We start from the raw sequence: 25,939 nt of genomic DNA, 5'->3' as shown, positions 1-25,939 counted from the left end.
TATTCCTGTTAAATAGTGTGTTTTTTTTTTTTTTAATTTGATTAATTAAGTTATGTATTGGGATAGTAGTTCAGTTAAGTGTTTCTGATGATCTGAAGTATTTGCATTTATCCATATTCTCTATTTGGCTATCTCGGACACTCCCATGAGCATTAGTAAATTAAACTCAGTCCTGTGACAGGTATGAAAGAAATAACACTCATTTTTTATAACTGCGGTCTGAAATTAGAGCAAGGAGAGATGTATGTGTTGTCATTAATAGTAAAACTTGTGTTTCTGGAAGATATTTGCAAAATTTGATTATGATACTGCTGCACAAATGTATTTGTGGTACAGTGGTGAAATTTAGTGGCTTATTAATGGCTGAATGTTAAGGTGGTGACAGAATCAGGGATAGAATTTAGAAATCCTGACTCAGGTTGTCACTTTAAATACAGTGGTGTGGTCCTTTTTCTTGGTTTGGAATGTTATAATATATGTTATATATATGTATGTATAATATAATATATGTAATATGTAGTATGTATAATATTATATATATGTATAAGATATGTAATAATATATAAGATTGGTAATTCAGGTGTTAATGTCTGGATAGCAATTTCCAACCAAGGAAGGCTCCTTTTGATTAATATCCATTAAGAAAATGTGTTGGGAGAAGGTTGTAGTAATGGATCATGTGCTGAATTTCTTGAATACATATCGGGGAAAAAAGTGAATGTTACAATTTCTCATGGAAATTGTTTGAATCTCTAAATGATATAGATATATTTTACTTTAATTTATGTAGCAGTATATGTTTCAATTGTTAATACTCTTCTATATACACTGGCATTTTTGTATATTTTTGGTTTAGTACTGTCTGGCATGTAATTTGGATGAGGCAAATTGTAACCACAACCTGCTGGGTAAATAAAGAAGCTGGCTTTTCTGATAACAAATGCTCTCATGTGCCAAGTTCTTACTCCAACATGCCTTATACCATGAAAATTCCCAACTCTGTTTGTGCATAGCGAAGTGTAATACCCTTATCTGACTAGAGCAGATTTAGCCAGGAGAATAATAATATGCTTCATGCTTCTGTAAAATAGCCTTTTTCCTTTTTTTCCCTTGTCTTTGCTTTTAGAAAGGGATTTTTATTTTATTTTATTTTATTTTTAAGTTTAGAAGGCTTATTTTATTAATTTTGATAGCCAGAGTCCTTTCTGTGCACAATGTGCAAGAGGAGATGTGTGGAGATGAAGATGGCTGCCCTATGCTCACAGGATGAATCTACTGGAATTTGTGGAAACTGCATCCACAACAAAACCTGGGAATCTGATCTAGAAAGATAATGCTTACTAGGCAAATAAACCACACAGATTGTAAAATCAATTTTTAATTCCATATCTTTTTAATTATTTCCCTAAATGATATTTTGAGTGACAAATCCCTGTATTGAAAATGGATCTGTCTCTTTTTTTCCAATCAGAAACATTATAAGAGCTGCTGCTTATCTTTACTGCAACTTTGGATGACATGAGAAGGCCAAGTGATTGCAACATGCTGAAGGCAAGTAGCCGTTTCTGATCAGTGCATATTCTGATACCCTAAATAGAATGTTTCTGCTAAATTCCAGTACTGAATAATGTTGTTCAGCAGCACCATTCCAAGGTGCTCCCTTTTCAGCCATCCTGGATTTCCCCACCAGTTCTCCCCACGTGTCCCATGAATGGCAGGACACTCCAACACTTGGGCAGTAATCTCCAGCACCATGGCATCTGAATTTCTTCTCAGACCCGACCTGAGTTTCCTGTCTGTTATTAGTATTTACTGTATTCTTCAGGCCAAACTATTGAGTCTGTTTTTTGTTAAGGTCATGCAGTATCATGGCAAGGTAGGTCCATCTGATTTACAGTCTGTGTGCTGGTGCTAAAGGCTCTACTCATTTCCGCTGTATCACAGTAGTTACATTAGAGGGGAGTTTGACCCTTCAAGGAAGGTAAGGGAGCACAGAGGTCTAAATGTTTCTGCTGCCAAACCTGAATAACTTAACTTGATATGGAATGGATTCCTTGAGAAGTGGGTCAAGAAATCCTTCCCAAATTCTGGATGTCTTTCTGCATCAAGAAATTTCTAGGAAAGGAATTTTCTAGGGAAAAAGATTTGCCCATCGTATTTCTTGCCTTCTCCTTCTCCTGTCTGCTAACTGCAGGTGGCAGCTATTTCCAAGAGCCTTGGGAAACGTCATTTAGACAGTCCCTCTCAATATCCCATCCATTTTAATGGCAGGACCACACTCTGCTGGAGCCTGGCAGACATCAGGAAGGGTTCTGGAATATCACAGAACATCCTTTCCTTGGTAGTAAGAAACATTGGTTCATCCTGGCAGACAGACCTCAGCACCGGAGGCTTAGAAGTCTTTCCTACTAGTCATATGTATGGTATGGGACAAAGTGCTTCTCTGTCCTGTACATGCTATGCAGTTGCCTATGAGTGTAGATGCAAAGGTATCAACATTAAAAAGTTAAAAAACAGAAAATGAAAAACACAAAAAGAAATTACAACTGAATAAACATAAAAACAACTTTAAGAATAAAACTACTAAGGATTGCCCTGCTGTCATTTCAATGATTGCAAAATACTTGAGCTGCTTAGATGGTTTAGCAGTCTTATAGACACCTCTACATCTTTGCAAGTTAGGCCTTTGTTCACTTAGTTGGCCATTCTATTTCTAATTTCCTGGCAATAGAAATAGTTGTCTATTGTTTTCTACTTCACAGAGTGACTTCAAGGAAAAATAGATCAAAATGTTGTGCTGTGATTCTTCAGTAACTTTACAAGCATTTTGACTGTAGGAGTATATCTGAAGCATAACACTTGAAGTGTTATTGTTGGCCTTATTGAGAGGTTTAGGCTCTGTAATGACATGCCTCGAATGGAGACTGCTGCAGCTTTCTCAACACAGCACATGGTTCCACCTTGTTGCCGGATCTAGCACAGAGTTGTTTGTGTTTATTGGAGAGCCAACAAAGAGTGTATTGTACTCTAAAGACATTCTTGTTTTCAGTTCTTCGTGGTAGAACTCACGTCTATTCTTTTTATAGACTGCAGTGTGTATAATCATATCTTCCCCTGCTTATGTGTGGTGGATAATATTACACTGGAAAAGCAGTATTTGTTTGGGTTTTGATATAAAAATCAAATTTGTGTAAAATAATGACTTCTTTATTTATACTTCTAATTGATGACTAAACAGAGTCCTGCCAACCGTCTCTAAACCTGCTTTGTAGAACAAAAGCATATAGTAAATTGTTAATGTAGTGGAAGAATAAGGATTAAAATATACTTGAAAGGAGATAAATTCTTGAATTGCCTGAACTTTTTGACTCCTTGAGCTTTTGCTATTTAACTTTTTCAGCTACCTAACTTTACAGTCATTTTTTCAGAGTAAATGCTTATCTCCTTGTGTGCTGTAAAAAAGGCAAAAAGCAAGAAGTAATCATTATCACTGATTCAGTATCACATCATTCCTTCTAGACATGAATCAGAGCGATCAGGAGACCTAATATTTCACTCCAGAAATTCTGTAAGTATGTTCTACGTTTGTCACTTGAAATGTTCTGTGGATAGCATTAATAGCTAAGTGTATAAAGATTTGTGTGCTTGTCAACCTATGAGGGCTTTTTGGGATTCAAAATAGGATTCAAATGGGATTCAAAATCCCATTTGTATATGGTGAAACTTGAAAAAGTGCTTTAAACAATCAACATTTCTAAACATGTTTGGTCAATTACTGTTGATATTGTGAATTTCATTGATTGGCACTTAAAAAAAAATTAGCAAACTGACAACCTCTACCTCTAGTAGCCATAACAGGGAAATATTTTTTTTATACCCCTGCAGCAGTGTTTCAGAACACATCATCAATTGAGTTAGAAACAATTAACTACAAAGTTCAAAATGTTTTAAATTGTGTGATAGTACTGCAGGGCAAAGTGACATGAAAATGTCACTAAACAAATGAAATAATTACTCAGGTATGCAAAAGCTTGATTATTTTCAGAAAGAAGGCATCTGAGCTCACCTCAGATCCTAATAATTAGAGCTCTTCATATCAGGTTGCTCTGGAAAGTAGTGTTTGAGACTAAAATGGTTTTCTTCTTAAATAAAATGGAATTAATTATCTAGTCTGTGCAGAGCCCTAGATAAATGTAAACTAGCTAGAACAATTTTAAGACAAAAAAGGTTTTTTTGCTGGGGGGAAAAAGACAGAAGCCTACAATGAATCCATGCATTAGACTTTCTAGTTTCGCTCTATTTCTTGGCTTAGAATGAGTATACAAAAAAACTGTTGAAAACTGACTCAAATATGTATGTACACAGGTTTACATTTGTGTTTGGTTTTGCTCCTAGCAGCAGTATGAGTTGCAGTCTGATTTCACCACGTTCTGCAGAGTGTTCTGCTTTGTTTCTGTTGATGGCTGTTCTCTTTTGTGGTCCCATTCATTATGGCATTTTTAAGCTTCTAATGAAACAATGAATATACTCAGGTAAATAATTCAGAACAGAGGAGTTCAGTGCCATGAGATGGAATATTCATTTTTCTTGCGTTGTTTTGATTATTTGTTTAGCTGTGGTGTTTTTTGTTTTGTCTTGGTTTTACTTAGTTTTTGAATTTAGAAATAGTTTTTACCTCCTAGTTTGAGAACAAAGCATATTGTATGAGTTGACTACCAAGAAGCTAGATCCTATGAGTCTAGACAAGTAATCTCAAGTCATTTGTAAATTAAGAGCTGAGGCAGGGAGGCCTAGCACCTTTATGTTTTTATTTATTCTAGCTATTTCTATGGCATCTTTATAAGTACAGTGAAATTTGGAGTCCTGAAGGGACAAAGTTTAGGTCTACAGATCTCAGTGATACATAATCTGTGCTGAGGCTGAGGCTGACCAAAGAAACTGGAACGTCCAGCAGTCCTGGCATTGTAGGGAGCCTTAAGAAAGCATCTCTGAATCCAACAGTGATGAAAATATCATTCCATTTTAATTTCCAGTTCTGCAGCCATTGCTAGGTGTATTTAGTAATAGAGAAATGACAGATGTCATTAGCTTCAGTGCAGATATTTGTCCTTTTAAGTAATGGTCAGGGTAATTGATGAGATCAAAGCTTCATTGAATTGCATTAAAAAAAATGATAGTCCATATAAAAAAAAAAATACAACTTACATTAAATACCTTAAATAAGTGAATGTGTGATCTCTTAGGTAACGCCATTTTATAACACTGCCTCATTTGTTGCTGATTCTGCCCTTTTGCCAGGATCAATTTCCTATGTAGATATATGGAGTGAATTTAAATATTTTATTAATTGGCCAATAGCATCATGTAACAAGCAGTATTTGATTAGTTAAAAAATTCATATTATTTCTTGGTATTTCTTTTCTGTGTGCTAAATAGAGGGTGCATATTTTTGAGTACCTTTTTGCTGTCTATTAATGTGTTAATGCTGTGAAGTGCTTGTTTAGGACATTTGCAAACTGTCCCCATAAGACACGTTTGATTAAATCATATTAATTTGACCTTTTGGCAGACACTGTGATTCAGATGGCCTACTTAGAACTTGTTTTGAAACTAAACCTAGAGAATATTCCATCTTAACTCATCATAATTGTGTTCAGTAAGGTGATAGATTGTCAAGCAAGACACTTGCTGAAATGAAAGAAGTTTCTCCTAGCTGAAACCATACCAGCTGAAGCAATTATGAAACAGAATATAAGATGGTTATCCTACAGGGAACCATTTTTTGAACCTTGTTTTGACAGTGCTTGTTTTTTTTTTTTTTCCTGTGCTTTTCTGTCCTATTGGGAAAACTTTCTGCAACGTACAGGAGGAACGCAAGAGTAGGTTCATTTGGGCTGTAGCTGAATCCTTCACTGTTTGTACACAGTCTGGGCTGTTTGTTACTGTGTCACTTCACTTACAGGCATCCACTTGTGCGTAGAGCCTGCGTGTGTGTGTGTAAGTAAAGAAAACACACATATATCTTTTATGCAGGTCTCCACACTGTTTGGAGGCTTTTTGATGTTCTTGTCTGGTTTCTGAAAATGCCACTTGACTCTTAGGTCAACCCTCCAGCTAGTCTGAAGGGATTTGGATTTTGCTACAGATCTGGCCTGTTGCTTTATTTTGAATGGCAATATCAACTGATAGAAAAAAGCTCCTGCTTGATTATGGAGACATCATTCAGATATTAGACATTACAGTGAAATTGTGTTGGTGTTCTAAGAACTGATATAAATTAAATTGACTGCATGCTTTAGCTCTGCCCACTGCATTGCTGTTCAGTGTAACTGATTGAATCAAATCCTGGCATCCTATCACAGCCTATCACTGGCCATACAGTGACCACAGTTGAGTTCCTCCAGGAGTCTGCACGCTAAATGCAGTTAAACATTCAGAAAGCCTTGTGTTAGTGTGGGAAACGATAAATATTTTATGCAAATAAGATGCAAACATTGTTATGAACTTTTTTGGTGACTGAATGCAGCAGGCACGGTAGTTCAGTAGGGGAGGAATGCGAGTTGGCAACAGGGCTCAGATGTGCTGTAGTGCACAAGCAGAGTGCCTCCAATGTCAGCTTCTATTGTTACTGAGGAAACTTTCATTTAAAAACACCAGTGTGCATCTTATATATCTTGTGGCAGGGAAATGGTAGGTCTGATGGACAGGAGAAAATATGAGCTGTGGTCAGGTTTATACTCAGCTAAATGAAAATGGATGGCAAACATCTGAAAAAGCCAGAACAAATTTTCCACTGGGTCAGGCTGGTGACCCTCCAGTGAGTTCAGTGAAGCCACATTAATTTGTGTAAACTGAAATTCTTCAGTGGATTTTCATAAATAGAAAAAGTAAGTGTTCAGTGGCCATGCAATGAGAAAATAAAAAGTTCTGCTTAAGAGTAAGCAGAAGCTATTCCCTTGGAAATGGAAAATCAAATGGAAAAGAAGCAGACTTAACATAGCTCTGTGGCTGAGATCTGGATTACAGCTGTCTGCAGATGCAGGTAATGCAGGAAGTGAATTTTTAAATGTTTGCCAAGGTACAATTTTCTGATCAAGGAATGAGAGTGGTTTTGCAAATTTTTGGAAATAAACCAAGTAATTTTGTCAGGACGGTATCTCTGATAAAGCAGAATTTATTCGCGATTGCAATGGCGGGCGTCCCGCAAGTAGGAGCGTGCCTATGGACACAACATGACAGCCTTTATACCCTGTTTGCTCCCCCTTGCCTCCCCCCTCCCCTGTTTCCCCAGTGGCTGGGTACTCCGGGTTCACAATCTTATCAGAAGGTTTACGTTTGCTATTTACTTGTTAATTTATTTGTTATCTGGTGCCAGTCAGTAGTCATCCTGTTGTTTCCAAGATGTCTCGGTGCTCTCCTTGTCCTATTGATATGGTGATTTTCTTTAAAGTCATCATCGTTGAACAAAGAGCACTGGGGGATGATGTCAGGCCTTCCCAATGTCTCTTCAGGTGCTTCCTCGGGCATGGCATGGCTTGTTCTCTGGTTTGCTCTTGTGCGGGATGTTCTTGCAGTGTGTATGACAAAATATGCATCTATACACCTATATACAGAGTGTGTTCCTGGGAAGGTTCGTCTACAAGATAAATGATGTAAACTTATCAGAGATCTTCCCCAAGTTAAGTAGAGGGACTCCCAAAAAGAACTATGATAGCGGAGATCATAAAATAAAAATAATATTACACAATTCTAATGCAGAAACAACATTTGATTCCCACAAAATGAAGGAGAGGATTTTGAGAGGACCGGAAGCATTAGCTGTCCTGTGAATGTCTCTGAGGTACAACACTGATTCTTTTATGGATAATTCCTGTGCAAGACATGTCTGCATAAATGATTAGAGGCAAGAACAGACCATCACACAAGGCAAATTGACTTAATTTGTTGACTTAAGTTGTAAGGATTTTGGAGCATGTCCTTTACTTTACTGTGACAGAAATGCCTGAGGGCCCAAAACTGAAGATGAAGTAAAAGGAAACTGAATTTATCAGGTCCAGAATTTTTTAACATGGAGGCTAGAAGAGACTGAAGGAATTAGAGACCAGTTCAAAAATACAGATCTCAGAGGTCAGTTCTTTTTTTCAGGGCCAGCTTCCACACTCAGTTCGAATTAGTGATTTGGGTGAAAACTTTGCTCTTTGTGTCAGTGGCAATATTTTGGTGCATTTCAGCAGAGCTGACATTTCACCCTACATATTCTGGTAAATCCTTTATATAAATTTGACATTTTGATTGGTGTGTGTTGGGATCTTATTCACTTGACCACACTGAAATAAAGAGAAGATTTATTCTTACATTAAATACATTGAGCTGAAGTTTGGCATATAACTAAAAGGCTGTGCTTTTATAGCAGAATGTCCTTCTTATCAGATTTGTAGTGTTGCTGATGGCAGAACTCTCTGTGCATTACTTATTTTAGCATTATATTTTTAGATGCTGTTTGTTTCAAATCTAGGTCAGCTTGCTTGGCAAACTGGTTAGATGGATGTGCTGTAAGATTAGAAGGTGTCGTTCTTACAGACAATAAAGACATTACCTTTTCCAATTTTATTTCTGGCTTAGAAATTCTGAAATCTTGTATAATTGATCTGATATTGCAGGAAAGGCAAAAGTTTGGTGGTAATGTCTCTCCATTGAAAGCATTTTATGAGTAATACATATTTCCCTTTTTACTTTTACATAGCAAAATATTGAAAATAATGTTACCAGAGGAATTTACTTCTGTGTAACATTTGAGTCAGGGAAAAGGACAATTTGAAAGACCAGACTGCAAGGATTTTATCACTGTTAATGCAAGCCTCATCTGTGGGAGAGAAAAGACAATGTACTTCTCAGTGTTCAAGAAATCATCATTTCACTTTTTCTTACTCCTAGTGTATACAACCTGCAATGGAACAACAAAAAGAGGAAACCCTTGTTTTGCAAAGTACTAGCCAAACTTACTTTAAGACTTGCTGAGTGCTCAAAAAGCTTCGCAGATCAGAAAGAACTGTACTGTTCATCAGCCTTCATTTCTAGACAGCTGATTTGAAAGAATCAAGACTACAGTATGCTCAGCCTTTACTCTTTTGTCATTTTGTATCTTGAGAAAAACATCAATTTCCTTGAAGCTAGAATTTTATCATCCAAAAAAATATTTTGCTTAAGTAAAGCCACGCCAATGGGCACAATGCAAATTTGTTTGCAAATGTACTCCTTTGTGGGGAGAGAGGATTAAGTCTAATCCCAACTATCGCTGTTTTTTAAATTCAGTATAAAAGTACTGAATATAAGTGAATACTGATACAAGTTCACTTTCAATGCAAGTCCTCAAACCCCTTTGGGTACCATTGTTCTCTCACAGGTTCTTGTTTGGAAGTTGGTCCAGCTGCTTCTTCCTCCTGGAATGGTTCTGACTTGACTGTGTGGGATTTGTTTATTCTCTCTTTGTTCTCCTTTACTTTTTCCTTTCAGGTTTTTATGGATCAACAGATGTTAATGAAAACAGGATATTTCTTTCTAAGTGTTCTCTCTGCTCCTGCAACTCCTCCACAATCGAGTTCAACATCCTCTTCTTGGCATAACAGTCATTTGCAGAAACCAACTGTGTTGTCAAATGAGGCATAAGCAGGAAGAGCAGATGAGCAGTAAAGAAGCATAGATCACATTTTCATGCAAATATACCACTAATAAGCAAAGAGAACAGCCTTCCTCTCGAGAATAAACATGATAGTTGGTGGAATTAGCATACAAATGAAACCTTTTTCTAACTTTTCTAGGAGGTGCCACTTGCTATAGTTCTTTTAATTCCTGTTTGTTCAAGGAACTAGTTATGCTTTTCTGTTTGTGTCTGTGGCATTTTTGGAAAATGAGTATCCAAAACTCGTAAGAATGTGATATAATAATGCTATATTTTGTTTCAGTTTGTTGGTCTGAAACTTTTTCAGCTGTTCCCAGTTCTTAGAAGTGAAGCAGCAGCTTGAATTTATATTTGGATTTAAAAGAGCCTCTGAGAAAATAGCAATCTAGAAAACCCTACTGGTGCCTTGGGTGTTATATTCCACCTTTGCTAATCAGACATACATGAAAGTCATTTCAAATAGCCTTTGAAGACAGCACAGAAGCGATTGATATATTCACTTTTTCCCCATGAAAATGACCTTTCACAGGGGCTGAGACATTTCCATTAGTGAATGTTTTTCCAGGAAGGTATTTCTTCTTTATATATATATTTCTTTTCTTTCTGAAAGTCTAACATCTCATGTGCTTTGAAGTTCAGGTGGAAATGAAAACAAGTTTTCAGTATGACCATAAGATCATTCAAAATCTTAAAGGAAAAAGTACTTTTCATAGTTGAAATTCCCCAGGCTATTGTGTAGGACAGTGTATAAGCTATTTTGATATTTCCTCCCAGTAATTAAATCTTTACCTTTTTTCTCTCCTCTGGTGAATCCAGAAGGGAGTCTTATTAGAGAAAGTCTTATTTGTTCATTATAGTCTGAATAATGATTATGCCACTGCTTTAATTTTGCAGAATAGGCTGGATTAGGAACTGCAGTCACTGACAAAACTTTGTATTGGTAACTATTTGCAGTGCAGTACCCAGGTACTGTAGGCTTCTGGCAGAATCACTAAGGAAAGGCTTGTTAATTGCAAGTAAGCAACATGGAACTAGTCCTGATGTTATTCTATCCTGAGAGATGATTTTTTCACCTCATATGGTTTAGTTTGATCCAAAATCTTTGTGTGACTCAGTCATGTATGTCAGTAGGTATATAATTGGGAAATGAGTTGTGCAAAGATTTTGAGATACCCTCAAGGCCATAACTCGTCTGCAGAAATGGTATTCAGAGGAGTGAATGTACATGCAGGTAGCAGATTAAAACTGTTTACCACCTTGTTCATTAAAAACAAACGTATTTTCTTTGTGTAACAGACCAAGTGAGAAAGGGAAGTATTTCAAAAATTGGTGGGATTATTTTTTGTTAATTTGAAAACGATATGGGTATTTTAGGAAAACACTTTGAGATTAACATCAAACGTTGTCAATCAAGAATTGGAAGTAAACTGTAGGATTTTATATATATACCCTATCACCTGTAATTTCCTGTCATTTCAGACATCAGCTGGCCAAATATCAAAGAACTTATAGCCCATCAGTTCAGGCATATGAACAAATCCTCTGCTTTAACATTAAAAAATCGACTTTGGAATGTAGTATTCCTTCTTATAGAAATTCCACCCTTTTAGTATTTTAAAAAAGTTTTAATACCATGCTGAATGGTTCTCATCAACCATAGGCCATTAATGTATTTTCAAAGTTCCAGAACAGCCAGTGATGCTGTGATGTTGCAGGATGTGCCCTTGGGATGTGCTGCCAGGAGAGTATTGCCTTTCAGGCATTTTTGACTGCTGAGTTCAGAGGGCAAGTTTGATCAATGTATAGTAAGAAATATTAATTTGGTTCAGATCTGGAAACATGACTGCCTAAAAAATGATGGCTCTTCACACAACTTTCTGGATGTTATTTGAACCCATAAATGTGTTGCTTCTTTTAAGTGATAATGCTCATTTCTCTGTTCAAGAACCAAGATGGTAATTTGCTTAGGAAGTGACATTTGGGTGTTTTGTTTTTATTATAGAAAGTTAATGGATTTATGCAAAATTTCTTGACTGCTTGAGTAAGTGTTCTTGGGAAATAAACTTCGTTCTTAATCTTCACATTTAGATTCTCAATGCCCTTGGCAATATACATCTACATGCATTTCTCATCATTGCTTTATAATTGGAAGTTTCACTGAGAATTCTGTGTGTCTGCAATCCTTTTCTCCATAGGTACACCTTGCAAAGCTTATTATCTCTATTTCATAATTACTCAAAGTTTAGCAAGTCCTACCTGCAGTAAAGCAAAATTGGAATTGTGTGCATATGCTGTATTTTTTTTCCCCTATGAATGAATCAGCTGTAAGAACTACTCATTTTCAGGATGCTAATTGCATGGCCTTACTGAAACACATTTCCTGTGTGCTTTGACCACGTGTGTGACCTCTTGAACTTCAGCTATGGCAGAGAAAGCTGAAGGCTGACCATGTGTGAATGTTTTAGACAGTATGATGTTGGGGTAAAAAATGGTTAAGGAAGGATCACTACTAGTGCTAGAACAATGTCTCTGCCATTCTTTGCTACGTTTAGACAAGACCTTTGAAGAGATCTGTTGCTACTGTAAGGAACAGTGTATTGTATGTTTACACTGGACACTTGCTTCTCTGGTGCACTCCTTAGCCTGAAATTTAGTGTCATTTTTTCCTCATCTTCCCACAGGATGTTCTCCAAAGATTTTTATTAGAACTCCTTATTTTGTAAACAAGCTGATTTGCTGGATTTTCTTCTAGAGTTTGTGGTGGAAGCCAGTGATGTGGAGTATGGAGACTGCAGTTTTTGTGAAAAAAGCATGCTCTCTTGTATTGTGAGCTGCTAGGCTGCAAAACTGGGTGTTTTCTACTCTGAATTTCTTCCATCTTTCTGTCATATGGCAGGTAGGCTTTACATGTACATAGTATCTTTTATTAGCTGTTAGTGCCATGTACACCAGTCAATATTCAGGATGTGCATTTGTTCTGTCTAGTCTAACATCTTATCTAACATCACCGGAGTCTTCTTGGTCGTGTGTCAGGACAGAGAAGAGTCACCATGCTTTCCTGTTCTTCTTAGCCTTGAAACTGGGGCAGAAGGGCTTGGCACTCCAGTGAACCACACTGTGGTTCACACTGAGGGACTGTGAGGAGTGTTTCAGGGTGCAAGAATTGCTGGGATAGCGATGGACTCTGTAGGAGCAGATGAAGTTAAATCTGACAGAGCAGTTTAAGCGTATTGTTGTCACAGAATTGTCTTTGGAACAAGCTGTCCCCAGATGAACCACAGAACTGAAAGAAAACCACTTCATCCAACCCAAAAATAGCACCCAGGCACAGACTAATATACATAAAACATGTGTGATCAGAGAAGATCAGAGTATGAAATGAACTGAAAAGAGTAGGCATGACAAGGTAGATGTACATTTTATCTTCAAGGATAGATTGTCTTTATCAAAAGATAAGAGGAATCTTTTTTTCTTCTTTGTCTTATTTTTAAAAAATATTGTGCCTAATTTATTGTTTGACTTTGAGTTCCAAACAGTGCTTGTCCCTGTGATGAAGTCTGCCAGAGTAGAGCCTCCTTTTGTGCCCAATATTCTCTTCCTCAGTAGGCGCTCTTCACTGGTGCAGTGGCATGATTGCATTTCTTTTTCTGATTAATAATTTTAGGTCACCACTTGCACGATATTTGCTATAATCATCTCTGTGATGGTTTGTTTTGTATGTTTGCTTGTTTTTTATTTCTTGTCTGTTCTGTTAGTGTCCTTCAGAAAGAATGGATTATATACGTTTTTGCAGTATCTACTTGAGCAAGATTAGGCTGATTTTGTTGTACAGATTTACCAAGGCACTGGAAGCTAATAGAGCTTTAATCTTTCCACTAAACTAGGCAGGTAAGTGGAGGCTAAATACTGAACAGTGCAGTCTCTCTTTATAAACAGTCCACCCTTGGAATTATTTATTACTTTGAAATCCTTAAGGGATTGGGACTGCCTTTGTAGATACAATGTCTCTGGAAAGCTTGAGATGTTCTATTGCAAGGTCCAGACCACATATTTCCATGCCTTCTGGACTTCCTGCCTAGTTTTCCTGCATCCCTGTCTTGAAAAACAGATTGGAGTGATGTGAATCATAGAACAGTGTTAGGTCAATGATATGCTCTTTTTTTTTTTTTCTAATGAAAAGTAAGGTGAAATGCCCAGAAAGCTGAAAGTATTCAGTGGGCTAAACATGCAGGGGAGTAATGTAAATGACTAAGTGCAAGAAGGTTAAGCCTTCTAAGCACTCCTGGAAATCAATTTGCCAGACACCTGCTGTGCTTTCTATTTTATGGAAGTAGGTCGGGAAGCAACTAAGAATCTCTCATGTGCTTCGTATTTATTATTTTTAGTCATTTTTTGCTCCTTTTATTGATGATTTTTACACACTGATGATGTTGAAAGCTGCCCTGAAGATATTTGCATTTAAATAAGTTGAAGTCTAGCTGTTCAGGAGGAAAGCCAGGTCATATAAAAGTCAAGATGTCCCCACACAATGAGACACTTTGCTCTATGAAATAAGCCAATAAGCCATTCACTTGACAGATTAATATGACAGATAAGATGCCTGAGGCAGTCTTATTACGTGAGTTCAACAGACCTCAGACATAAATGGCTTTCCTTGAAGCCTACATTCCCCCTCAGGTTCTTTGCTTTTCTCGAGCTATGAAAGTTGACACAATGGTATTTAGGTATCATTAATTCTAAGGTAAGGGTGGGGGCTGTGGAAGCATCCACAGTCATGCTGCATTAGAGTGACAATGATACTGCCTAATTAATGAATCTTACAGATTGGTAAAACACATCTGATGTGTGAGCAATCACAGAAGTGACTGCAGACCTGTATGGATATAATGCTTTAGTTTCCGTGCAGGACAAAGCAGAATTGATGTGAAACAGGAAAATCAGCTATTTATCAAAAGTCACACAGACTCCTTGATCATACCAGAAATCCATGTTATAGCACTCCTGTGCAATAGATACAGGCTAGGAAGAAAATGTGTTGTGTGCCTGTGACTGCAGCAAATCTCTCATATGTTGAGAATTCTTGACTTCCACTCAAACCATTGGCAAAAGCTGAAGGTTTTTTTAACTTACATATGTTTCCTTCTGTACTATCTTGTTATTTGAGCTCCAAAATAAGACAGTGTTTTGGCTGTAATGTAGTGGTTGCTGACCAGATTAAAGTCTGTATGTGCTACACTTGTGCACTGCTCTAATAATAGTACTGCTGTGTAGATTTATAGAGGGCTGTGGAATAAATAAATGAAAACAAGATGCAAGTTGCCTTATGTCTGGACACGAACGCATAAACCTTCAGTAAAAATAGGCACCATGTCTCCTTTTCCAGTGTTACAGAAGGGCAAACAGCCTGCAGATGTAAGTGGAAGAGGCAGGCTGATGTTTATGCTTTCTTGCTACACACTTGAGCAGGTCCAAAGCAGCTCCTGGGAATTATTTCAGCAGCTTGAGGCTCCCGAGCTGTTTCTGAACAGAGAGATCTGATAAACTCTTCAGAGGAAGAATGAGGTGAAAACCATTCTGATCTTTCCGTAGGCTGGTCCTATTCTTTTCTCAAGGTAGCAAGCCTTGTACATAGAAAGCTAGTGAGTTTTCCAGTGCTTTTTCTGATGTTATTACAGACTACAAGCATTTCCAGCCTGGAAAGGCTGAGTGGGTTATTTTGTATCTGTAGACTATACAACTGTAGCCATTGCTGGTCAAATGTGACTTGGATGTACTTGGAGCACAGTAGCAATGAACCACAGCACTTACCGATGTGCTGTCATACGTCACAGGTGCTGCTCTGCTGCTGGTACTGGCTCTTCAGTTTGTGGCTCCACTCCCAGCATGACTGCCTGCATATTTTTAGGCACCAAACTTTCAGAATCAGCAAATTGTCGACAGTATTGCAACTTTGCTTGGGAAGAGAAGGGAAATCCATAGATTTGTGAACGTGCTCTGTTTCTTTGGTTGATGGTGAGGTGTTTGCCAGGAAGTAAAGTGCCCAGGGAGTTTTATGAGTATTGAATTTCTGCACTGAAAACAGGGCTCCATCTTCAAATAAGTAAATAACTAATGGTTCGGTTTTTCACAGAAGCTAGTTGAGTGAATCCCTCTAGTACAAGAAAGGGATAGAATCATGAGGCATGTTTCTGTAAGCTGTTACACACCCTTTCTGCTGAGGAATAAAAATCAGCAACAGCAAGTCACGGAAAACAGGTCATCTATATGCACATTATGAATCTTGAAGAGATATTTCTCTGGCAATTTTCAATAAAAAATATCTAGACTGTCCCACATTGCATGTTATCTCCTTTTGTTCCAGAAGAAAGGCTGTTGCAGGAGTGTCTTCTCAATGATAGTTTTAATAATAGGATAGAAACAATCACCAGTTTCTTATTCTCATTTTGAAGGTGTGTTTAAATGACTGTTTGATGTTGCTTTTGCTCCTAGCAGGTTGCTTTGCACTTAGCAGAAGAAAAACCCTTAGCTTTTGAAGAATTTTTTGTTTGGCTTCAAGAGAGTTTAGAAAGGCTTTGGCTGACTTTGTGTAAGATTTGGAGTTGAGTGGTTGTATGAAATCAGAAGAGTAAGAGAAGAGAAATGAAGCCATGGAAATTGTAGTACCCTTCTCTTAAAAACCAATTATCTGCTAGGAAACAAAAAGGAAGAGGAGAGTAATTGAATGGGACAGTACAGAAAATCTGTCTTTGTGTAGTGCATTGAGCAAGGCATATTTCAGCTGCCTGGTTGTTAGATGAGTATCATTATTTATCTGCTGGTAACTTGCTTCTGACATTATCACTAAATTGGTACCACAGCCTGTTGTCCATCAGTCACATTAATTTGAAGATGCAGCATCTAGAATTGGACCTCTTTTATTTGGAGAGCACAACAAACCAAGCAGCCATAATTTGTCTTGTAAAATAATTCAGCTCACAGAAATTAAACATGCAATTTCAAAATCTCTTCAGTCATTTCAGTTTTTATCTTATAACAAAATTCCACTTAAATGGAATTGTCTTTAAACATCAATTTCATTCTGAGCAGTAAAGTTCTGGTTGAGATGCAGGGAGTGACAGGTGTGCTGGCTTGCTGTTGTGAAGGCTGTTTTGAGGAAGGAGATTTTCAGAAAGGGCTGCCATCAGAAAGCAGCATAAAAACTGTAAATAGCCTAGTGGGTTAGCAGCACTCCATGCCCAAAGGGGTTGTGCTACTTCATAGTCAAACCTTGGTCTTATTACCTCTCCCTGAGCTAGAGTGGGATTTGTGCTGAAGCCAGCATATTATCATTGCTTTGCTGGCTCTTTTCAGGGAGCTTTTGCTGAGAAAAACGGAGCTTACGATCTTTGGAAGAAGAATGAGGCACTTCAGGGAGAGTACAAGGATGTTGCTAGGGTATTCAAAGGGAAAATTGGAAAGGCAAAAAAAGAACTTCATTTGGCTACCATTGTTAAAGATAACAATAAATGTTTTTACAAATACATCAGCAGCAAGAGGAAGGCCATTGAGAATCTCCCACCTTTATTGGTCGCAGCAGGGAATACTGTTGCTGAGGATGAGGAAAGACTGAGGTTGTCAATGCCTTCTTCTGTCTTTATTAGTCAGACCAGTTATCCTTAGGATATTCAAGCCCCAGCTTGAGACAGGGATAGGGAGCAGAAAAAAACTTCCCACAGTTCAGGAGGAGACTTCAGCCTGCTGCTCCACCTGGACTGTCATAATTCTGTGACCAGGTAGGATCCTCCCAAGGTTGTTGAGATGGCTTGAAGATGTGATTGCCAGCTGCTCTCCATTATTTATCAGTCCTGGTCAACCGAAGAGCTCCCAGATGACTGGAGACTTATGAATGTGATGCTTATCTCTGAGAATGATCATAAGGAGAATCTGAGGAACTACAGACCTGTCAGCCTGACCTAAGTATTGGGGAAGGTTATGAAGCAGATCATCGTGAGTGTAATCACACAGCAGGTGTAGGACAATGAGGTGTTTGGTGGCTCATTCCTGGGAAGCTGTCTCAGCTGGGCCTACAGAGAAAATGGAGCAGTCTATACCTATCGTAGGCCCAGTGTGGCCTACTTCATTTCCAGAGTAAAGCAGAAATTGAAGCCAGACCGTGATCAGCTGCCATGTCTGCCCTAAGTCTCCTTTGTAAGCAAGGCAACTATAGGCTTCCCCTGTCCTTCTCATTGCCTCCAGCTCCTGGGATGTGACAGGTGCAGAGATATTGCTAGAAGTAAGTTTTGTTCTGTCTTGGAAAGTTTCCAAAAAGATATACTGTGCAAAAACTTATTGCAGAAGATTTGTAATAATTGTTTACACAGATATTAGAATCTGACCTTTAAAACAAAATATAATGTGTACAGTGGTTTTCAATGCAGACTTTTTAATAGTATAACGATTACAGCTATTTCTGTTATCTCATTACTGGTGGCTAGAAAATTAACAGGAATTGTCAGCATTTTAAGCAAGAGTTAGTGCTGGTTTTATTATTATTGCTGTTATTATTATTGAATTGCTGTGCATATTTTGATCTGTGCTTCAGCTGCATGTAACTGTATAATCCAAATGTAGAAGCAGATTAGTGAAGATGTGATTTCAATAGTGTGGGAAGGGAGTATAGTCAGGTGGGTATGTTTGTTACTTCCTACTTGGCAAAACACATGGCTTCAAAGGAAGCCTAGTGAGCTAACCCTTGGATAGATGGTGTGGAAAGCAAAAAATAACTTTGCTGACCACGTTGGGCAGAGCCCAGCTGACCTCTATGGAGAGGTATTTGGTAATGGGTGACTCCAAAGCCCCAGAAAATATAAGTTTTCTCTCTTGCAGCATAATCAGGAACTATGACAACAGCATCTACGATTTAATCTGTTTTTCTCTCTTCTTTTTAATTTTCTATTTTAATGAATTGAGTAACAGTAGAGGGAGTCATAGTATACTACAAATGTCTTTTTTTCTTAAAATAAAAATTATATTATTATACATAAATAGGAAATAATAAATATACTTACCTTTCAGTCTTCAGTATGATAGTATCCTGGTTTGGTGAAACCCCATTGACATGTCACTCCCAAACAATGTGAGTATATGTACATAAATAAACCCCTTTGGTGAGCAGAAAAAATGCAAAACATGGCACTTGATCTTCACACAGCATCTCATCATCAAATATAAAATGATTTCAAGAAAAAAACAAAAGTCTATTGGTGTTTGCTGGCGTGTTTACATTGCCATCTGGAATATAAATTATGTTGAAGAGTGTTTTCACTCAGTTCTTTATGAAGCTGCCAATGTTAAGCTCCTATCAAGACAAGCAGTAGTTGACTCATCTGATCCTGGAGGAAAAAGTGCTTAGAAGCTTAGTGTACTCTTAATGCTCAGTCAGGGATTACATCTGTGCCTGAAGTCTTGGCTGCTTTATCAAAAGCAGAGATACTGGAAGGTTTCTTATGGTAGATTTTGGAACACACTGTAAGAAAGAACAAGGCCACAATGGGAAGGTAAAACATTGAAGGGAGCAACTTTTAGTTTGGGGACACATAAATGTCTCATGAGATGCATGTACACAGGTACTCAAATAAGAAAGTATGCATTTCAGGTGGAAAGCAAGAAAGTTGGTATTAGCTCACAAATACAAGGTTTAATAGAAGAAAATGTTAGTTTGAAAGCTTTAGTACAAACTAAAGTACAACTATTTGTATGTATTTGCCATTGCAAGCAGAAATAATCTGGGTGGAGAAAGTGTAACTGCTTGAAATTTAGATAAGTCAGTCTAGTATGTATACTGGAGGAAGAAATGGACTCTTAGGGATGTTTAGAAGATCAGGCCAAATAGGACAATTATTGCTGTAATTTTGCCACATGAATATACAGCTGCAACTCCACATAGGGACAAATGGGCATTATGAAGAAAAAAGAAATGCTGGAACTTTTTTCAGTAAAACCTGAAGCTCTGTGTGGTGGAGAGGGTACAGCCAGGAAAGTGCAACCATATCTATGAACATTTAAACTCAGGCTGAAAGGGAAATTGGTTGCCATGGCACACATTTTGATACAGACAATGGCAAAGGCTCCACGTATTTAAATTAGTAGCACTAACCTGCAGGTTTCAGAGTGTGTTTGGAAACATTAATAAGGACAGCATGGTCCTGAAGGTTTCATGTGTGTGCATTTTTTGCATATGCCAACAGGAATGTGGTAGATTCCCTTGTATGTTGGGAAGGCTCTGCTATTTCATCTTGGAGTTCCATCCCAGAGCCTCAACACAGTGACTAAGACAGCCAGCTGAATTGCTCAATGTTAATAATTTTTCAAACAAATATCAATTTGTCTCTACTTTCAGCTGTCTTGTAAGGAATGTGCTGGCTTTCTATGAATCTGTTTCCTGCTAAGTATTTATGAAATTAGTTCTAACATGTCTGTCAATTCATATCCTGGTACTAGCATTTGTCACTTACGTTGTTTGATAGCCTTTTGTAGGAAGATCCTTGAAACATCTGAGCTGCACAGTATTGAAATGTGGAAGTAAGCATTTTGTTTCTGGTCTGCATGGTACAGTGGCATTCCTGCTGACCTGTGGGCATTTTTGTTTTCTCCCTTGGATGTTTCTCTTGAATAAATCCTATCTTGGTGGAGGTAGGAGGGCTCCAATCAGGAGAAAATGGCTTATTCTTTTTACCCCATTAAGCTAACTCTTCATATCTCCAGAGATAGGTTACTTCTAAATCACTTGGTAAGAAACATATTTCTCAGAGAATCTTCCTTTGTTGATGTTTCTTAGCAGCTGTTTTGGCTGCAAAGAAGCATGTGTGTGTATGCTTCTTTTTACAACCAACACAGTTTTCTTTAAGCAGTGAGACACTTTGTGTTTTAACACTGCTGGCAGACAAAAAAATGTTTATGTTTCTGTTCATCTTCTTGGAGGGATATTTGTACCTTATAAGTGCTGATGCTGCCTCACAGTAGCAGATTTCTTCTAGTCCTATAACTCTTACAGTAGCAGCAGATACAAAGTTCTCTGCTCCTTTCATCTGTTTTTGGAACATTAGAAACCTGTTTTGGTATTTATGTGTTTATTCTGTTTCTCCTAATTATGTGTGAAACAGCAAAAATGTACAGTTTAATTTGTTGGTGTTGATTCTACCACAAAGGTGTTCCTGCTGATGATGGATCTGAGCAGTTACTGTCAACTAACGAATTCAAATGTACAGCATTCACAGACAATTTCAAGCAGTGCCAGCTCTAATTGCCTTGTTAATCTTACAAAACGATGTTCTCTTCAAACTTTTGTTTAGAGTCAGTCAGCATTAAAACATTCTTCCTGCTGAAATAACTTCATATACAAAGTTCAAGTGAGCAATTAGTAATTGCATCTGTTTTTGAGTTATTTTCTCAGCTTGTGGTAGTTCAGTTAATAACCTTTTAAAATTCTGTAGTATATATCCCCAGGCAGCTGTAGCTCTATTTCCCTAATCTACTGCATGTTCAAAGTACTCGGCTATCTGGGGCCATCTGTTTCTCTTCTCAAAAGACTGTAAAATCCTTGGCAATCCCCTGAATGAACCTCATGCTTCTTAACATGGAAGAGTATTCAGTCAATGCAAAATCTGAAAAATTATGGGAAGAGACTTAATTGATATTAAAGATAGCATTTTTTCTTTCGATGGTCACTACGTACAAACTATGCCTCAGAGCACCTCAGGGAACCACTATATATGTTTATCAGCAGAGTGCATAAAAATCCATTCCAAGAATGCTAGCAAATATACTTAGGTTGGCATGTCACTAAGAATGGTAGAATGGCTTGAATTGGAAGGGACTTTAAAGATCACCTAGTTCCAACCTCCCAAAGGATCTGTCAAGGATCTGTCTCAATCCCAATTCTTTCACTGAACAAGGACGTATAATACCAAAACAGCATCAAGTTTACTTGTTTCTTAAATTATTCCATGAGTATATCTAAGGAGCCATTCATAAGTTTTCGTATCTCTTCATTTCTCCTCTGCTTAGAACTCTTGGATATGAGTCTTTGTGGTGCGTGCTATTTGCTATAAAGTTGAATCTTTCCCTAGATGCTGACTGCATCATTAGTCATGTCCTTCTGGATGTACATACTTTTTTAAGTTGAGTGCCATAAAGAAAAAATGAATTTAACTGTACTAATATATACCCACAAAGTAATGGCAAGAAACTCCAGTTCCAGTTAAAAGAAATTATATTGATATTAAAGCCTTTGAAAAATCTGCACCATTTCTGCAAATATACAAACTTAAAATGCTTGAAATGTATTCAGGTTACCCAAGTTTCTTCTTCTGTCTTCCAGAAAGCTGATGAGAAGCAGTTTTCATTGAGTCAGCTCTCTGCAGAAGCTCTGTCTATACAGAGGTACTAAACATTTTTTATGGTTTTAGAAATGTTCTCATTTCTGTTGCCATCTTGAATTTTGTTAGGTAAAGATAGGTTTCAGAGTTGTGCGAGAAGCATTTCTTCTGTCTCTGAGAACCTGAAAACTCTTCATGTGCTGTGCTTTCTGTTATTAGGAATCCAGTTAACTCCAGATTCATGAAACATTTGTTATGCTTTTGACGCCTCTTGGCTAAATCCACCATGAACTTGCAGAACAGAACACATGTTCCTGTTGTTTGATCTACCGTGAATCTGTACTGATGATTATTTCATGCCAGCATGTCCCTTTATGTGTGCTGAGTTTGAAACATGCGGGTGGAATGGGTACTCCGTCTTCGGCAAAGAATGTTAGAGTGAAATGCCAAGCGCTAGACACCTAAACCTGACAAAGCTGATGTCTCTAGGCTCTCTAGCTGTCATTTAGGGTTTCCTCACTGGGGCTTTCAAAGGCTTTTTACCCAATTTGTTGCCTGAGTATACTTTCTTTTCATTGATTATCTATGGAAAATAAGGATGCTAGAACCCTGACTTAGCCCCAGACATATCAGTTTTTTTTGTTTTTTTTTTTTTATGCAACTATGGCCTACAGCTTAGCATGGTGGGAGCACACCTCAACTTCTATGCTTTTTTACTTGCTGATGGCAGTCTGTATTTTATCTAACAAAAGCTAGCCTGAAACTAGCTACTCCACTGACCTGAATCTCGAGCCTGACAACATATCCTGAACTGACATGTCCTTTGCTACTGGCTGCCTGCAGGGGTGATGTCTTCTTCAAATGTGGCTATCAGAAGCTAAAAAACAGGTTGTTTAGGTCTGAGTTCGTAATTTGAATACTGTTGGTCATCCAGTCATGTCCTTTTGTTAACACTAGTTTCTTTCAGGCATAGGCTTATGCAAATAGGTACATAAAACATGCATGTTATGTAATAAGCATGTAAGTGCATAAACATAAGATTACAGTTTTTAACAAAGTATTCTTATGTCTTAGAACGCCATCTTACAAATGTATAATGATCACTTATGTAACCAGTTATGTGGGGGGTGTCCTGGCCCTGCTCCCTATCTCCGTATGTTTATGCTGTGCTTGTCAAAAATACTTTGCTTTCCATCCAGGATTTCAGCCAGATCCTTTGTATTGGAGTGTTTGTCCCAGATTGCAAACACCCATGGTGAGACTTGCACAAGTGTGCTTCTGATTGAATGTGCGTTCCCACTGATGATATAATTTGGCTTTGAATTTGTGCAAACAGCCATCTTGTACATCCTGTTCCTCTGCAATTCCATGCTCACTCAGATGTGAAATTGCTACATACCTCTTAGGGAGTGTGTTTATTAATAACAACCTACCTTTCCTTGTCATCAGCACTCTGTATCTGGCACAGATCTCTAGTAGTTTGTCCACTGGAAAACGGCCTTTTGCAGATTTCGTGACATCTGCCTGGTATAGTTACTTCAAGCACCGATTCTCCCAAATCTATTTTCCCGTAGTTCCTGTGAATCCTTGCATTGTCAACTAATATGACTTTTCTTACTTTTATAATTTTTTGTTTTTTTAAGTATATAACACTTTATGGAACAGTTACCTAGTAATACAATGGGGAACGGTACTGGATGAAAAAAGATTCCTTGGCACAAGCTGTATTTTAAAGATATGATAACTTCACTTCTTGCTTGCTCACTTCTTGGAAACATCCCTGAGACAGTGGTCTATGTCCCTGGCATTGAAGGTGGGATACTCCCCACCCCCTCCTACCTCTCATTTCCTTGCAGGTCTTCTTTCCTGACCACTTTTCCTGACCACTTCAATTTTAGGAACAGAGATCAGCACATATGATGGTCATTCTACCTGCACCCATTCACCTCATTCACTTGACTGTTGTTAGAAAATGCAAATATACCCAAGATAAAGTTTCCTTCTTCTTGGGATCTTCTCTAAGTTTTCACAAGATTCCTTTTAAATCATATATCCTAAGGAATGATCACTATACCTTCATCTTATTAAGGTTTCACAGACCGGAGAGACAACAGCTCTAGCATTTTATAATGCTCATCTCCTCTCTACTTATGATCACCTTGGCAACTTGCGGTCATTGTGTGTGCCATTCTTCCTTTGAGAAGAAACTCCTTAAAGAGCATCTCTAGTAGGTGAAGTTGAGTCTTTGGTGTCTTGAATCTCATTCTTTGTTTAACAGAGAATTAAAGAGAACCTGGAATTGTAAAGAAGACTGTGCCCTTTTGTGCTCACTCACCAGATAAGAGAAAAACTAAGAACTATGTGTGTCTCCATCCCTTGAACATTATCAGTAGAACTGATATTCTATTTAATGGGAAAGGGGAGTTTTCCACTTTGGGTTGAAATCTTGTGATTGAATTCAAGAAAATGAAAGCCCAGGTACAGATGCAAGCCCTCTGACATCAACTCTGATGAACGACATGTATTTCCATTACAGTCTATGCAGCATGAGAACTTGGGAAGCAAACGAGAATTGGACCATGTAATTTTTTTGCAGTCTCTTTTCAGGTCTTTTATAACTCTGCTGCTTTCAAAAACAGCCTTATTCATTTCTTCGGTTTATCTGTATGATTCAGTTCCTAGACCTTGTTTGTGGTTCCTTATGCAAAATTCAACACCGTTGCTAATTTTGTGGCCCCTGTGTTTGTACTTCAATTACTCATCAAATGCTTTTTTGCATCATTCTTATAAAACATTCTCAAAGGGCAGAATTAATATTTCATCAGTACATTCAACTGCTGCTAACGTTACTGATCAGGAACATTTGTTTTAATTCAGACTGTGTGACTGTGGTCAATGTGGACTTAATCCAAAGCCTGCTGAATAGAAAATGCCTGAGAACTTCAGCAGTCTTTGACTCAGATGCTTTTTGAACACTTTAGGTGTATCTGACAGTCAAGACTGTTTTGATCTATAATGTATCTAATGTGTCTCACTCATAGGATATTAGAGAGCATTTAGTCTTTTGGAGAATGGGAAAGTGAGTTCAAAAAACAAAAAGACTAAATTCTTGTTCATTACATATTATATTTGCAATGATTTTTTTTAATGGCATTAGTTACATTCCTGTATATACTGTTAGATTCAAAAAGTGAGCATCACCTAGATCATTTTGATACAGAAAGAGCACTTCCTGAATTCTGTCAAAATGTGATTATTTGAAAAAATATTATTTTCTTCCTTATTTTAATTTTAAATTGAAGATCAGTGTGATTAGCTCAGGTAGCTAGTTTTAACGACAAGATTATCATTTTTTGTCACCAAAATCTAGTCATCTTGATTGATGGGAGTTGTAGAGGGGATGGCTAAAGGGGCAGAGGGTGTGAGAAGGCAGATAAAGTAGAAAAGTAGCCATTGAAAAGAAAACAAACAAACCCTTAGCTAGGTGTAAGCAGTCTAAACTTTTGTGTTTAGGGAAAGAAAAGAGAGTTATGTGAACAAAGCAGTTGAATTTTAGAAATGTGTTGAGAGTAGTATAACGAGAGATCAGGAAATCAAGCCAAAAGGTATTTGACCTCAAAAAGTGCGGTTGCCTTAGTACGTATTAATATGTGTCAGATTTATGGAATGTTTTTTTGTCTTAATGATAAAAATTATATATTTTTATACTGAATATTGAAAATCTTCCAGCTTCAGATGCACTCAAAGCTCAGCAGAGATGGCTTTGGCTAACTGGTGGGAAAATCTTGTGATGTTGTCTTCCATTCAGTAGACTTCTGATGTCTTGAAAGGACATGTCTTTGATATTAAATATGTTATTTTTGAGATGTTATTGAATTGCAGTGATAACATAGAGGAATGCTTT

The 25,939-nt window shown here is 37.6% G+C and overlaps 1 long non-coding RNA gene across 3 annotated transcripts in view; it reads left to right on the top strand.

The window, feature by feature from the left end:
- The window catches only part of LOC125697346 (uncharacterized), a 66,146-nt gene extending 64,592 nt beyond the window's left edge, over nucleotides 1–1,554 (top strand). For all 3 annotated transcript variants that reach the window (XR_007378763.1, XR_007378761.1, XR_007378762.1), the window contains one exon: nucleotides 1,472–1,554. This is a non-coding gene — a long non-coding RNA (uncharacterized LOC125697346). The remainder of the gene's footprint in view (nucleotides 1–1,471) is intronic.
- The last annotated feature ends 24,385 nt before the right edge of the window (nucleotides 1,555–25,939 follow it).

Source organism: Lagopus muta, chromosome 9, assembly GCF_023343835.1.
Source record: "Lagopus muta isolate bLagMut1 chromosome 9, bLagMut1 primary, whole genome shotgun sequence".
Classification (NCBI taxonomy): domain Eukaryota; kingdom Metazoa; phylum Chordata; class Aves; order Galliformes; family Phasianidae; genus Lagopus; species Lagopus muta.
The sequence above is the reverse complement of the archived record's forward strand: the minus strand, read 5'-3'. Positions and strand labels throughout refer to the sequence as shown.